Source organism: Bos indicus, chromosome 10 (assembly GCF_029378745.1).
Source record: "Bos indicus isolate NIAB-ARS_2022 breed Sahiwal x Tharparkar chromosome 10, NIAB-ARS_B.indTharparkar_mat_pri_1.0, whole genome shotgun sequence".
Classification (NCBI taxonomy): domain Eukaryota; kingdom Metazoa; phylum Chordata; class Mammalia; order Artiodactyla; family Bovidae; genus Bos; species Bos indicus.
Window position 1 is genome coordinate 93,213,203 of NC_091769.1, and position 15,086 is coordinate 93,228,288.

At 38.6% G+C, this 15,086-nt stretch overlaps 1 pseudogene; it reads left to right on the top strand.

Annotated features, from left to right (window-relative positions):
* The first annotated feature begins 2,430 nt into the window (after positions 1-2,430).
* On the top strand, positions 2,431-4,817 carry LOC109564426 (zinc finger protein 639-like; annotated as a pseudogene).
* The last annotated feature ends 10,269 nt before the right edge of the window (positions 4,818-15,086 follow it).

Sequence of the window (15,086 nt, forward strand, 5' to 3'; positions counted from 1 at the left end):
ACTGCATTTTGGATTTTAGGGAGGCTCCAAATAACAGAAATATTATTGGAAATCCTTGAAGGGCCCAGCAGGATGCGAAGAGTTGACTCATTGGAAAAGACTGATGCTGGGAGGGATTGGGGACAGGAGGAAAAGGGGACAACAGAGGATGAGATGGCTGGATGGCATCACTGACCCGATGGATGCCAGTTTGAGTGAACTCCAGGAGATGGTGATGGACAGGGAGGCCTGGCGTGCTGCAATTCATGGGGTCGCAAAGAGTCGGACGTGATTGAGCGACTGAACTGAACTGAAATTCTTAAAGAAGCAAATGCTTTTGGGATTTTAGGGAGGCTCCAAATGACAGAAATGTTATTGGAAATCCTTGAAGGGCCCAGCAGGATTTGTCTGTCCTTATTAACCAGAAAAGAAAAGTTATGACCTTGGAAGAGAAGTTTTGACCAACCTAGACAGCATATTAAAAAGCAGAGATACTACTTTGCCAACAAAGTCCATCTAGTCAAGAATATCATTTTTCCAGTAGTCATGTATGAATGTGAGAGTTGGACTATAAAGAAAGCTAAGAGCTGAAGAATTGATGCTTTTGAACTGTGGTTTTGGAGAAGACTCTTGAGAGTCCCTTGGACTGCAAGGAGATCCAACCAGTCCATTCTAAAGGAAATCAGTTCTGAATATTCATTGGAAGGACTGATGCTAAAGCTGAAATTCCAATACTTTGGAATGATGTGAATAACTGACTCATTTGAAAAGACCCTGATGCTGGGAAAGATTGAAGGTGGGAGGAGAACGGGATGACAGAAGATGAGATGGTTGGATGGCATCACTAACTAGATGGACATGAGTTTGAGTAAACTCCGGGAGTTGATGATGGACAGGGAGGCCTGGCATGCTGCAGTCCATGGGGTTGCAAGGAGTCAAACATAACTGAGCGACTGAACTGACTGACTGATTAACTAGAGAAGGTTGGGAAAACACTCTAGAGATGAAGTATTAAAGACTAGTGTCGTTATTGGGGTCATTAAGCATGAGTTCATGTATACGTATGGAACTGGTCCGTCTTCCTTAATCCTAACAGACTGAAATTTCCCACTGTATATTTCCCTTCTGGTCTTAAAACTGCTATTGATTTTGGAATTGTGATTTTTTTTTTAAAAGAACCACGTAAATGTGGATACATTGCAATTGTACTGTTGGGTCATTGTTATAATCTAACCTAGAAGGATGTCATAATTATTTGAAATAAAATTTAATGTAACATTTTGGTAACCTTTATTTGAAGTTTAAAAATTATCTTTACTATATTACCTTTTATTATATATTTTAATTATCCTTCCTCTTCTTAGTCTATACATTCCCTTATTTTGAAAGCTAAAGTAGCCTCAAGGAGATTATTAAAGTTAGGAATGTGAAATTCCTTATTTCCTTCATTCTAAAATCCTTGAATATGTTTGTATCAGTTATTAGGAAATCTTTTGTTGATATGAAACAAACTTTCAATCTGATAATGAGTTTTGTCTCCAATAGAGATAAAGAATCCAGGATCATAGAAAAAGCAAGGGAATTCCAGAAAAAGCATCTACTTCTGGTAAGCCTTTGACTGGGTGGAGCACAACAAACTGTGGAAATTCCTTAAATGGATGGGAATACCAGACCACCTTTCCTGTCTCCTGAGAAACCTACGTGCAGGACAAGAATCAACAGTTAGACCTGGACATGGAAAAATGGACTGGTTCCAAATTGAGAAAAGAGTATGTCAAGGCTGTATATTGTCACCCTGCTTATATAACTTATATGCAGGATACATCATGTGAAATGCCGGGCTGGAAGAATCACAAGCTGAAATCAAGATTGCCAGAAGAAATTTCAACAACCTCAGATATGCCGATGATACCACTCTAGTGGCAGAAAGCAAGAGAAACTAAACAGTCTCTTGAGGAAAGTGAAAGAGGAGGGTGAAAAAGCTGGCTTAACACTCCAAAAATTAAGATCATGGCTTTGGGTCTCATCACTTCATGGCAAATAGATGGGGAAAAATGGAAACAGTGTCAGACTTTATTTTCTTGGGCTCTGAAATCACTGTGATGGTGACTGCAGCCATGATATTAAAAGATGCTTGCTCCTTGAAAGAAAGACTATGACAACTAATGTAGATAGCATATTGAAAAGCAGAGACATGCCCTGAAGGAATTCGTGTTGGTACAGAGGTGCCTGTAGGGGTCATGGGCCACCAGACCACCCCCGGGGCTGGAGGCCTATGGTCCCTCCTAGGCCCCGATTCTCACCTCCTCAACTCCTCACCTCCCGCCGTCTTGGGGGCCCCTATGGCTTGTGGCACAGATGGGGAGTGCATATTTTACCATCTGTGAAAACTTCTCTGTAATTTATTTTTTCCTCACTCAAGTATTAAACATTACAGCAAATTTAAAAGATATGAATGAATATCCTACAAAAAGAAAAAGGAAGACTTCACATCTTTCTACTTATTCAGATTCCTCTGGAATAAGCAGAATTGCAGATAGGTTCAGTGGAATTTTTTTTTTTTTTTTGGTCATTGTTACAGTGTTCTATGAGACAACCAGACAAAATATTTTGACAATAAAGATGATGATTCAGATACAGAGACATCAAATGACTTGCCAAAATTTACAGATGGAATCAAGGTCAGAAACAGAAATCAATACAACCTGGTTCCCGGTCCTATACTTAGAATTCTAGACCACACTGCCTTTCCTACAGAAAAATCTGCTGATATTGAAATCTGTGATGAAGAGTTTGACTCTCCTGAATCAGCCCACCAGCAAACTCAAGAAGACAGCCCCACTGAAGTTCCACTACTGAAGATGTTCCAGTTGCCGCAGACGTGCATGAAATTTCTGAAGATTATGATATGGAGACAGGAAACAAATCCTCTGAGACTCTCCGAGACGAAACTGATGAAGAGTCACCAGCTAAACCTTGCAAAATTATTGGCAAGAGCCAAGCTCTGAATGTGACTGCCCAGCAGAAACGACCTTATTGAGAGCTAATAGCAGTGACCCCTATAAATGTGAACTTTGTGAATCCAACAGAAGATATTTTTCTGATTTAAAGCAGCATATGATCTTGAAGCATACTTATTCAAAGGTGTGCTGAGTCTGCAGAGAAAGTTTCGCTACCAGCTTCTGATCAAACATCCAAACTGCATGAAGAGGATCCCGACATTTGTAAATACTGTATTACAGAAAGCTGTGGTACATGTACACAATGGAATATTAGTCAGGTATCAAAAAGAGTGCATTTGAATCAGTTCTAATGAGGTGGATGAAACTGGAGCCTATTATACAGAGTGAAGTAAATCAGAAAGAAAAATACCAATACAGTATATTAATGCATATATATGGAATTTAGAAAGATAGTAATGATGACCCTTTATGTGAGTCAGCAAAAGAGACACAGATGTAAAGAACAGACTTTTGGACTCTGTGGGAGAAGGCGAAGGTGGCATGATTTGAGAGAATAGCATTGAAACATGTATATTACCATATGTGAAGTAGATCGCCAGTCCAGGTTTGATGCACGAGACAGGGCGCTCAGGGCTGGTGCACTGGGATGACCCTGAGGGATGGAATGGGGTGGGAGGTGGGTCGGGGGTTCATGATGGGGGACATATGTACACCCATGGCTGATTCATGTCAGTATATGGCAAAACCCACCACAATATTGAGTGGTTAAAATAAATAAATTAATTAATTTAAAAAAAAGTAATTTTTGAGACCCCGAGCCAGCACACTGCAGACATCCATTTTAGTGATCACCTTTATGGGTGTGAGAAGTGTGACGTACAGTTCTCCTAGAGCAGGGAACTCTACCTACATTTCCAGGAGCACAGCTGTGATGAACAGTACTTGTGTCTATTCTGTGAACATGAAGCGAATGATCCAGAAGGCTTGTATAGCCATGTGTTAAATGAGCATGCAGTTAATTAATAAAGTAATAAGTATAACAATGGAGAACATGGACAATAGAGCCTCTTAAACAAAATCACACCTGACCAATGTAAAGACTTCTTTGTTCGTCAAGTATGTGGGTTTCAGAGTAGACTTCATACAAATGTTAACAGATATGTCGCTGTTGGACATAGTACATTCTTTCCACATGTTTGTGATGACTGTGGGAAGGGCTTCTCAAGTATGCTAGAATATTGCAAACACTTAAATCACATTTATCTGAAGGGATTTGCTTATGTCAATACTCTGAATATTCAGCAGGAGAGACTGAAGATTTTAAAATTCATCTAGATCACAAACATTCAGCTGATTTACCTCATAACTGTGGTGAATGCTTGATGAAGTTTGGAAATGAAAGGGAATTAATAAGTCAATTTCCAATCCACAAGACACCTTGATTGTTCTCTTTAAATTCCATAATGTTGATGTGAAAAAACTACTTTGGCAATGTTAAAAAAAAAAAAAAAGGCAGAGACATCACTTTGCTGACAAAAGTCCATATAGTCAAAGCTATGTTTTTTCCAGGATATACGGATGTGACAGTTGGACCATAAAGAAGGCTTAGTGCCAAAGAATTGATGCTTTCAAATTGTGGTATTGGAGAAGACTCTTGAGAGTCCCTTGGACAGCAAGGAGAACACACCAGTCAATCCTAGAGGAAAGCACCCTTAAATATTCATTGTAAGGACTGATGCTGAAGTTGAGGCTCCAATTCTTTGGCCATCTGATGTGAAGAGTTAACTCATTGGAAAGACTCTGATGCTGGGAAAGATTGAAGGCTGGAGAAGAAGGCAACAACAGAGGATGAGATGGTTGGATGGCATCACCAACTCAATGGACATGAGTTTGAGAAAACTCAGGGAGATAATGAAGGACAGGGAAGCCTGGCTTGCTGCAGTCCATGGGGTCACAAAGAGCCAGACATACCTTAGCCACTTAACAACAACAGCATCTCCAAGAAGACTTTGTTTTCAGTATTCATTTTATTTGTTTTATGATGGTTTTACCTTTATATTATACTGAAGACTACCTATATTTATTACATTTAAGTGAAATGATACATTTCTTTATAATTAACAAAATGCTTTCTTTCATTGAAAGACAAATGCCATAAACATAGAGGGTCAGAAAAAGAAAGTTAAAAGAAAAAGTGAAAATGTAGTTGCTCAGTCCAGTCTTTTACAACACCGTGGACTGTAGCCTGCCAGTCTCCTCTGTCTATGGAATTCTTCAGGCCAGAATACTGGAGTGGGTAGCCATTCCCTTCTCCAAAGGATCTTCCCAACCCAGGGACTGAACCAAAGTCTCTTGCATTGAAGGCAAATTCTTTACCATCCAACCCACCAGTTCAGTTCAGTTCAGTCACTCAGTCATGTTCAACTCTTTGCAACCCCATGGACTGCAGCACACCAGGCCTCCCTGTCAATCTCCACTCCTGGAATTTACTCAAACTCATGTCCATTGAGTCGGTGATGGTATTCAACCATTCTTAACCTCTGTCATCCCCTTCTCCTGCCTTCATTCCCAGCATCAGGGTCTTTTCAGATGAGTAACTTCTTTGCATCAGATGGCCAAAGTATTGGAGTTTCAGCTTCAGCATCAGTCCTTCCAATGAATATTCAGGACTGATCTCCTTTAGGATGGACTGGTTGGATCTCCTTGCTGTCCAAGGGACTCTCAAATGTCTCCTCCAACACCACAGTTCAAAAGCATCAATTATTCAGCTGTCAGCTTTCTTTATAGTCCAACTCTCAACATCCATACATGGCTACTGGAAAAACCATAGCTTTGACTAGAGGGACCTTTGTTGGCAAAGTAATGTCTTTGCTTTTTAATATGCTGTCTAGGTTGGCCATAACTTTTCTTCCAAGGAGCAAGCGTCTTTTAATTTCATAGCTGCAGTCACCATCTGCAGTGATTTTGGAATCCCCAAAAATAAAGTCTGTCACTGTTTCCACTGTTCCCCCATCTATTTGCCATGAAGTGATGGGACCAGATGCTATGATATTAGTTTTCTGAATGTTGAATTTCAAGCCAACTTTTTCACTCTCCTCTTTCACTTTCATCAAGAGTCTTCATAATTTTTAATTTATTCTTTCAATATTTACTTATTACCTGCTTATTAATTGTAATAAAGGTACCAGATTACAAAAGTTTATTTCTTAATTCATGACCTTTCCTTTTGTTGAGAAGATTTACAATCTCTAAATTCAGCTCAGTAATTGGGTTGAATATTTACTCAGGAAAATAATTTTGTCTTACTTATCTATGAGGCATTTATTACAGTATAAACTGAAAATAAAAAGACATTTTGTGTATATTTAAAAAAAAACAAACTTCAGAAAATTGATGTCATTAATAACTTTATATTTAATGTTAATTGTTTGATTCATTATTATTTTTTGTTATTGAAAACTTGACTAAGTTCTTTCACTTTCCTTCTTGGTAGTTTGACCACAAGTAGGCATAGTAATAAAAGCTTATAAAATGAGACATACAGTCATAGTTTTAAAATAAGTAAAAATTTATGAAATTTTAAGGTTTTAAATTTATATACTGTCCACAGGTGGTACATACCCTTAAAATAATTAATCCCACCCCTCAACTTTCCTCCTTATACATACTGAATCTGCTTTCATACACCACTTAGCAAATATTTGCCACTATCTCATACTTGGAATATTCTGTCTGCCAACTGTTTGATTTTAGAAATATTAGTATCTTTGTATAACAGTGTTTGTTCAATTATTAGACTATTTTATGACATAATGTGTTTTGAATTGAGTAGAAAATTGAAAATGCTAAAATAGTAGACATATTAAGCATATTAAAAGTACAACTTTTAATTCATTTGAATTTCACTAATTTAATTCAATTATGAAAGAAAATAGAGAAGCAAAATGGTATAAAATCCTAAAAATCTATAATTAAGTACAGCTTTTCAAAAGTGAGGCTTAATGATAAATTTATATATGTTATTAAACATTGGACTGAGTGATAATTAATAATGTTACAGCTAAAATTTTTGAATGCTTCTTTGCCCTAGCACAGAGCTAAGGTTTATAAAAGCATTGTATAATTTGATTTCCACAACAACAATATGAAATGTATGTCAGGAACTGTGAAGGGGTTGAGATTTTATTCTGCATGCCTGCAAGTTGACAGAGATTCCCAGATGCAGGTAGAAGATACAGACTAGTGGAACAGAGATGAAGAGCTGTATGTTACAGAAACTGCAGAAACCAGACTATCAGCATTTGTCCCAGTCTCCACATCCAGATTCCTATAGGGCAATGCAGTGAGAGCTGGGCGACTCCTGGGTTGTATTATAGGAGAGGAAGCCCAAATTTTAGGAACTTCAATCTTTTAAAGGGACTATAAGCAAACTGGCCCAGTTTTTGCTCAGGAAGGAGCTATTATGATTATTATTATCATGGACAGCAAAAGATAGTGCTTCTAGCCTGGCATATATCTTTCAAGGTTGTTTGTTGTGCAAATATTTTTGAAAAGGTAGTCTGGAACAAAGTGTTAGGAGGATCTTGATTCACAAGATAAGCAGAAATACGGAAGATTCATGGGAAATTGGGCCTTCCTGGTGGCTCAGTGGTAAAGAACTTGCCTGCCAATGCTGGGGAGAAGGCAATGGCACCCCACTCCAGTACTCTTGCCTGGAAAATCCCATGGATGGAGGAGCCTGGTAGGCTGCAGTCCGTGGGGTTGCTAAGAGTCAGACACGACTGAGCGACTTCACTTTCACTTTTCACTTTAATGCGTTGGAGGAGGAAATGGCAACCCACTCCAGTGTTTTTGCCTGGAGAATCCCAGGGATGAGGGAGCCTGGTGGACTGCCGTCTATGGGGTCGCACAGAGTTGGACACAACGGAAGCGACTTAGCCGCAGTAGCAGCAGCCAATGCTGGAGATGCAGGTTAGGTCCCTGGGTTGGAAAGATCCCCTGGAGTAGGACATGGCATCCCACTCCAGTATTCTTGCCTAGAGATTTCCATTTACAGAGGAGCCTAGTGGGCTACAGTCCATAGGGTCACAAAAGAGTCGGACATGACTTAATAATTAAACAACAACATGGGAAATTGTCTCCCAACATTATAAATTTTGTTATTCCCGGTTTAAGAAAGTGAAGTTTTAAAACTTCAGGTAACTTATTAAAGTCACACAAATTTGTATCAGAACATCATTCTAGTGGTCTAAATGCAAAGGGAAGCTCATAATTCTATGTAGCTAATGACAGGATGAGAATTCACCAGAGAGTCCTTTGTTTAGAGAAGACTGCCATTCGTATTTCTATGATAACATTTTATTATCTGTGGACTATGCAAAAACAACAGCAGAAAACCCCCTGTCTTCACAACTCCAGACTTAATCCAAGCTCAATCTCTTGCAATTTTTTCAATTGTAATCTTTTTTTGCAATATTAGAACAAGTTCCTTCTTTGTATTCAAAGTCACTTCAGATTATCTCTTAAAAATTAACTTTCTAAAACATGTAAAATTAAATTGTATCAGTTCAGTTCAGTTGCTCTGTCATGTCTGACTCTTTGCGACCCCATGAATCAGAGCACGCCAGGCCTCCCTGTCCATCACCAACTCCCAGAGTTCACCCAAAATCATGTCCATTGAGTTGGTGATGCCATCCAGCTATCTCATCCTCTGTTGTCCCCTTCTCCTCCTGCCCCCAATCCCTCCAAGCATCAGGGTCTTTTCCAATGAGTCAACTCTTCGCATGAGGTGGCCAAAGTACTGGAGTTTCAGCTTCAGCATCAGCCCTTCCAAAGAACACCCAGGACTGATCTCCTTTAGGATGGACTGGTTGGATCTCCTTGCAGTCCAAGGGACTCTCAAGAGTATTCTCCAACACCACAGTTGAAAAGCATTAATTCTTCGGCGCTCAGCTTTCTTCACAGTCCAACTCTCACATCCATACGTGACCACTGGAAAAACCATAGCCTTGACTAGACGGACCTTTGTTGGCAAAGTGATGTCTCTGCTTTTGAATATGCTATCTAGGTTGGTCATAACTTTCCTTCCAAGGAGTAAAGCGTCTTCTAATTTCATGGCTGTAATCACCATCTATAGTGATCTTGGAGCCCAAAAAAATAAAGTCTGACACTGTTTCCATTGTTTCCCCATCAATTTCCCATGAAGTGATGGGACCAGATACCATGATCTTCGTTTTCTGAATGTTGAGCTTTAAGCCAACTTTTTCACTCTCCTCTTTTACTTTCCTCAAGAGGCTTTTTAGTTCCTCTTCACTTTCTGCCAGAAGGGTGGTGTCATCTGCATATCTAAGGTGATTGATATTTCTCCAAGTAATCTAGATTCCAGCTTGTGCTTCTTCCAGTCCAGCATTTCTTATGATGTACTCTGCATATAAGTTAAATAAGCAGGGTGACAATATACAGTCTTGACGTACTCCTTTTCTGATTTGGAAGCAGTCTCTTGTTCCATGTCCAGTTCTAACTCTTGCTTCCTGACCTGCATACAGATTTCTCAAGAGGCATGTCAGGTGGTCTGGTATTCCCATCTCTTTCAGAATTTTCCACAGTTTATTGTGATCCACACAGTCAAAGGCTTTGGCATAGTCAATAAAGCAGAAATAGATGTTTTACTGGAACTTTCTTGCTTTTTCGATGATCCAGGGTATGTTGGCAATTTGATCTCTGGTTCCTCTGCCTTTTCTAAAACCAGCTTGAACATCTGGAAGTTCATGGTTCATGTATTGCTTAAGCCTGGTTTGGAGAATTTTGAGCATCACTTTAGTAGCATGTGAGATGAGTGCAATTGTGCAGTAGTTTGAACATTCTTTGGCATTGCCTTTCTTTGGGATTGGAATGAAAAGTGACCTTTTCCAGTCCTGTGGCCACTGCTGAGTTTTCCATATTTGCTGGCATATTGAGTGCATGATCTGCAGCAAATGGAAATCCATAGTGTTAACATTTGAAATAATTCTAGGTGTTGGACAGCCTAAAGAAAAGCAATAGCAGCACCATCGATAAGCCTATATATTTTCTTTTTTTAATAACCAAAGATAGTTTTTATTTATTACTTTATTGAAGTATAGTTGATTTACGGTGTTGTGCTAATTTCTGCTATACAGAAAAGTGATGCAGTTCTATATATGTATACATATATATATATATACACACACACATACACATATGTGTATGTGTATCTTGTCTATATACATATTCTTTTTCATATTCTTTTCTACTATGGCTTTTTTATAGGATATTGAATATAGTTCCCTATGTATAGTTCCCTATCCCTACATTAGGACCTTATTTTTTATTCATTCTATATGTAATAATATATAATAGTTTGCTTGTGGTAATCCCAAACTCCTAATCCGTCCCTTCCCATTCCCCTTTGGCTACATGGGGAACCTAAGTTTGTTCTCTATGACTGTGAGTCCATGACTATTTTGCCCTTAAATTCATCTGTGTCATATTTTAGATTGCACATATAAGTGATACCATATGTATTTTGCTTTATTTTTCTGACTTCCTTCACAAGGTTTGATAATCTCTTGCTCAGTTCATGTTGCTACAAAGGCCATTATTTCATTCTTTTTTATAGGTGAGTAATATCTCATTGTATATATTTACGCTTGTATATTTTCAATAAGGGATTTATAAAAAGTTCAAGTTTTTTTTTTAATTGAAACCTTAATTTAGAATCTGTGAACTTAGTGATTGTAAACATTTATTTATTAAGTATCCTCTCAAGAATGCACTGTATATTACAATATAGGACTCTATCTATGTGCGCGTTGATGTTGGGGCTCCTTATGAAGACACCCAATTAATACCTCACTTCCTATTATTTGGGAAAATCACAATGGAAGTGTAGCCTTGTGCTTAACTTGTGATAAAACAGGAGAAGGATGACTCTTAGGACTAGAATGGTAGAGCCCACAGACTCTGAAGTGGACTTCTCAAGTGAACTGAAGTGAGTGGATTTGTAAATAGAGGAGAGGAAGAAGTGGCCCACTACTCTTGCTTATGTTGTTTCCATAAATTGTGATCAAGGTTTAATGTTTGCTTTGAGTTGTATGTTAGCCATATTTACTGTAATGTGTTAATAATACCAGGTAAACCTCTCCGTTCAGTGGATGAACAGCTGATTCTATTTAGAATTACTCTGAGTAACCCAAAGCTGAGTTTATGAGACTACATACTATGTTTTATTTATTTATTTTTTCATACTATGTTTTAGAACTGGCTTCTGGATTTAATTTCTAAGTGAGACTTTTTTTTTCCCTTCAAAAAACTACTGTCATTTTATAGTAAGACAGTAAGTTATGTAACATAATATTGTTAAATGTATTAGACTGTGGATTAAACTTCAAGGTGACCTTGAGAGAGTTTTGCACCTTTTCAGTTCAGTCACTCAGTCGTGTCTGATTCTCTGTGACCCCGTGAATTGCAGCATGCCAGGCCTCCCTGTCCATTACCAACCCCTGGAGTTCACTCAAACTCATGTCCATTGAGTCGGTGATGCCATCCAGCCATCTCATCTTCTGTCGTCCCCTTCTCCTCCTGCCCCCAATCCCTCCTAGCATCAGAGTCTTTTCCAATGAGTCAACTCTTCGCATGAGGTGGCCAAAGGACTGGAGTTTCAGCTTCAGCATCAGTCCTTCCAGTGAACACCCAGGACTGAGCTCCTTTAGCACCTGCACTAATCTACAAATATATGCATATATGAAGAGAAGGTGCCTTATCATGTTTACTCAAACACAAACAGACCATCTACCAATCAGAATTCTCTATCATTTCCCCTGGACCTAAATATTGCATGCTCCATCCTACAGGATATATGAAAATTCAGTTGAATTCTGCCTTAAGTTCTACACTGTTCTGGAGATTGAGCAGAATTAGCCAGTTGTATCCTTTTAACTCTAAATGGTGCTTTTAAGGTACAGATTAAAATTTCAATACAAAATTCAGTTATCAGCTTAGTTTCCCATAAATTGTGAAAACCCTATACCAAATCAGACTTACTCCATAAATGCTATTTATTTTTGACCTGTATGAATACCTGAATGAAATTTTCTCTGATTTTTATAATGTAGTTCAGAGCAGTGTTTCCAAATTGCAGGCAGTGTGTAACCCAGCATTTGGTGTACCAATTGTTAATTCTTTATAGGAATAAAAGAGATGAGGATACAGTAGATGCATTCCCAAACCATAAATCTTTAACTGCATAAATCACATACATGTTGATTATTTCATACATGTATGAGAGAGCTAATGCTATGAGACCCGTGTTCTTCTTACTTCATTAAAAAAATAAAAAGATGTAAGACATTTAAAAGAAGGAAGGCATACAATGTTTGGAGGTCTCATACTGAGAAGCAGTGATTATTGCTGTTCTTTTTCTGTTTCCAAGGGTGAAGGACATTATCGTAAGAGCATTAGCAGATTTCAACTGTGCAGAAACAGCCACCGGGGCCTGAAAAGAGTGTTGAAAATGCTATAGAACCAAATCATGTTGGAGACATGGAGGTAAAGAATCATGAGGAAGGAAGTCACATAATTGGAGCTGGTGAATGAAGCCGAGCCCGACATGGGTAGATAAAAGTTGATGAGAAAATGGTAGTCTTTAAGACCATTGAAGTAGAGGGGAATGCTGACTGTAACACATGGCAGAACAAGGCGAAGAAAACCCTGCACTCACTCTGAAAACTGTGTATGCATGTGTTAAATGGTAATGCAGGGAGCCCTCTCTGTGGTTCACCCCAGCTGCAGTGGCTTCTCATTTTCAATAAAAACTTAATGCCTCTCCCAGAGAATGAACGCGTGCCCTGATTTATAAAGGGATAATGCACTGGCCTTATTTCCAGTGTATGACAGATCAGCAAATACACATAGGCACAACTGCCTATTTGCTATTTACTACTTCGGTAAATGGCAAGCCATAAAGAGCGATCTGTTTAAATTGCATTTTGCAAACAATCCTGACTTTGTACCATACACTCTGCGAAACATTGTTATTATTATTTATGAGGCACTGTTAAGGGTGCCTGGTGCTGGGAGAATCGTGGATTTCTTTTACATTTAATTTTGCAAATGGAAGCAACCCAGAGATTATCTTGTTGGGGACTTTCATTTTATGGTAGACAAAACTGGAATGTTATAACTTGACTGTGATCATGCAGATAACTACAGATGGAGGCCAACCATGAATACAAGTTCCCAGCATATTTTTAAGTTGGACTAAAAGAACCATGTTCCTATATTTAAAGCAGTTGTTGGTGAGAGAATAAAATCCTCAGTAAGAGACATTGTCGCCATGAATGAGTCCTTTAAATATGCCATTCAGAAAAGGAAGTGTGTATATCCGTCCACTGTCTCACTGGTGGTCACTGTTTAGGTATTTTGTCTTTGAGAAACACATCAGTCAAGACTAGATGTTTAAAGTTCATCATGTGTCATGATTGTCAAGCTTACAGTGCCATGTGTCTATGAGGCTAAAAGGATGGATCTCCCGAAACCATGAAATGAGATATCTCTGTTTTCTGAGGTTAAGCATTAAAATACAAGTATAATTATTTTTTTTTTTTTATTTTTTAAATCTTCCAATTTTATTTTATTTTTAAACTTTACATAATTGTATTAGTTTTGCCAAATATCAAAATGAATCCGCCACAGGTATACATGTGTCCCCCATCCCGAACCCTCCTCCCTCCTCCCTCCCCATACCATCCCTCTGGGCCGTCCCAGTGCACCAGCCCCAAGCATCCAGCATCATGCATCGAACCTGGACTGGCAACTCCTTTCCTACATGATATTTTACATGTTTCATTGCCATTCTCCCAAATCTTCCCACCCTCTCCCTCTCCCACAGAGTCCATAAGACTGTTCTATACATCAGTGTCTCTTTTGTTGTCTCGTACACTGGGTTATTGTTACCATCTTTCTAAATTCCATATATATGCGTTAGAATACTGTATTTATGTTTTTCCTTCTGGCTTACTTCACTCTGTATAATAGGCTCCAGTTTCATCCACCTCATTAGAACTGATTCAAAAGTATTCTTTTTAATGGCTGAGTAATACTCCATTGTGTATATGTACCACAGCTTGCTTATCCATTCATCTGCTGATGGACATCTAGGTTGCTTCCATGTCTTGGCTATTATAAACAGTGCTGCGATGAACATTGGGGTACACGTGTCTCTTTCCCTTCTGGTTTCCTCAGTGTGTATGCCCAGCAGTGGGGTTGCTGGATCATAAGGCAGTTCTATTTCCAGTTTTTTAAGGAATCTCCACACTGTTCTCCATAGTGGCTGTACTAGTTTGCATTCCCACCAACAGTGTAAGAGGGTTCCCTTTTCTCCACACCCTCTCCAGCATTTATTATTTGTAGACTTTTGGATCGCAGCCATTCTGACTGGTGTGAAATGGTACCTCATAGTGGTTTTGATTTGCATTTCTCTGATAATGAGTGATGTTGAGCATCTTTTCATGTGTTTGTTAGCCATCTGTATGTCTTCTTTGGAGAAATGTCTATTTAGTTCTTTGGCCCATTTTTTGATTGGGTCGTTTATTTTTCTGGAGTTGAGCTGTAGGAGTTGCTTGTATATTTTTGAGATTAGTTGTTTGTCAGTTGCTTCATTTGCTATTATTTTCTCCCATTCTGAAGGCTGTCTTTTCACCTTGCTAATAGTTTCCTTTGATGTGCAGAAGCTTTTAAGGTTAATTAGGTCCCATTTGTTTATTTTTGCTTTTATTTCCAATATTCTTGGAGGTGGGTCATAGAGGATCCTGCTGTGATGTATGTCGGAGAGTGTTTTGCCTATGTTCTCCTCTAGGAGTTTTATAGTTTCTGGTCTTACGTTTAGATCTTTAATCCATTTTGAGTTTATTTTTGTGTATGGTGTTAGAAAGTGGTCCAGTTTCATTCTTTTACAAGTGGTTGACCAGATTTCCCAGCACCACTTGTTAAAGAGATTGTCTTTAATCCATTGTATATTCTTGCCTCCTTTGTCGAAGATAAGGTGTCCATATGTGCGTGGATTTATCTCTGGGCTTTCTATTTTATTCCATTGATCAAAATACAAGTATAATTAATCAGGGCAAAGAC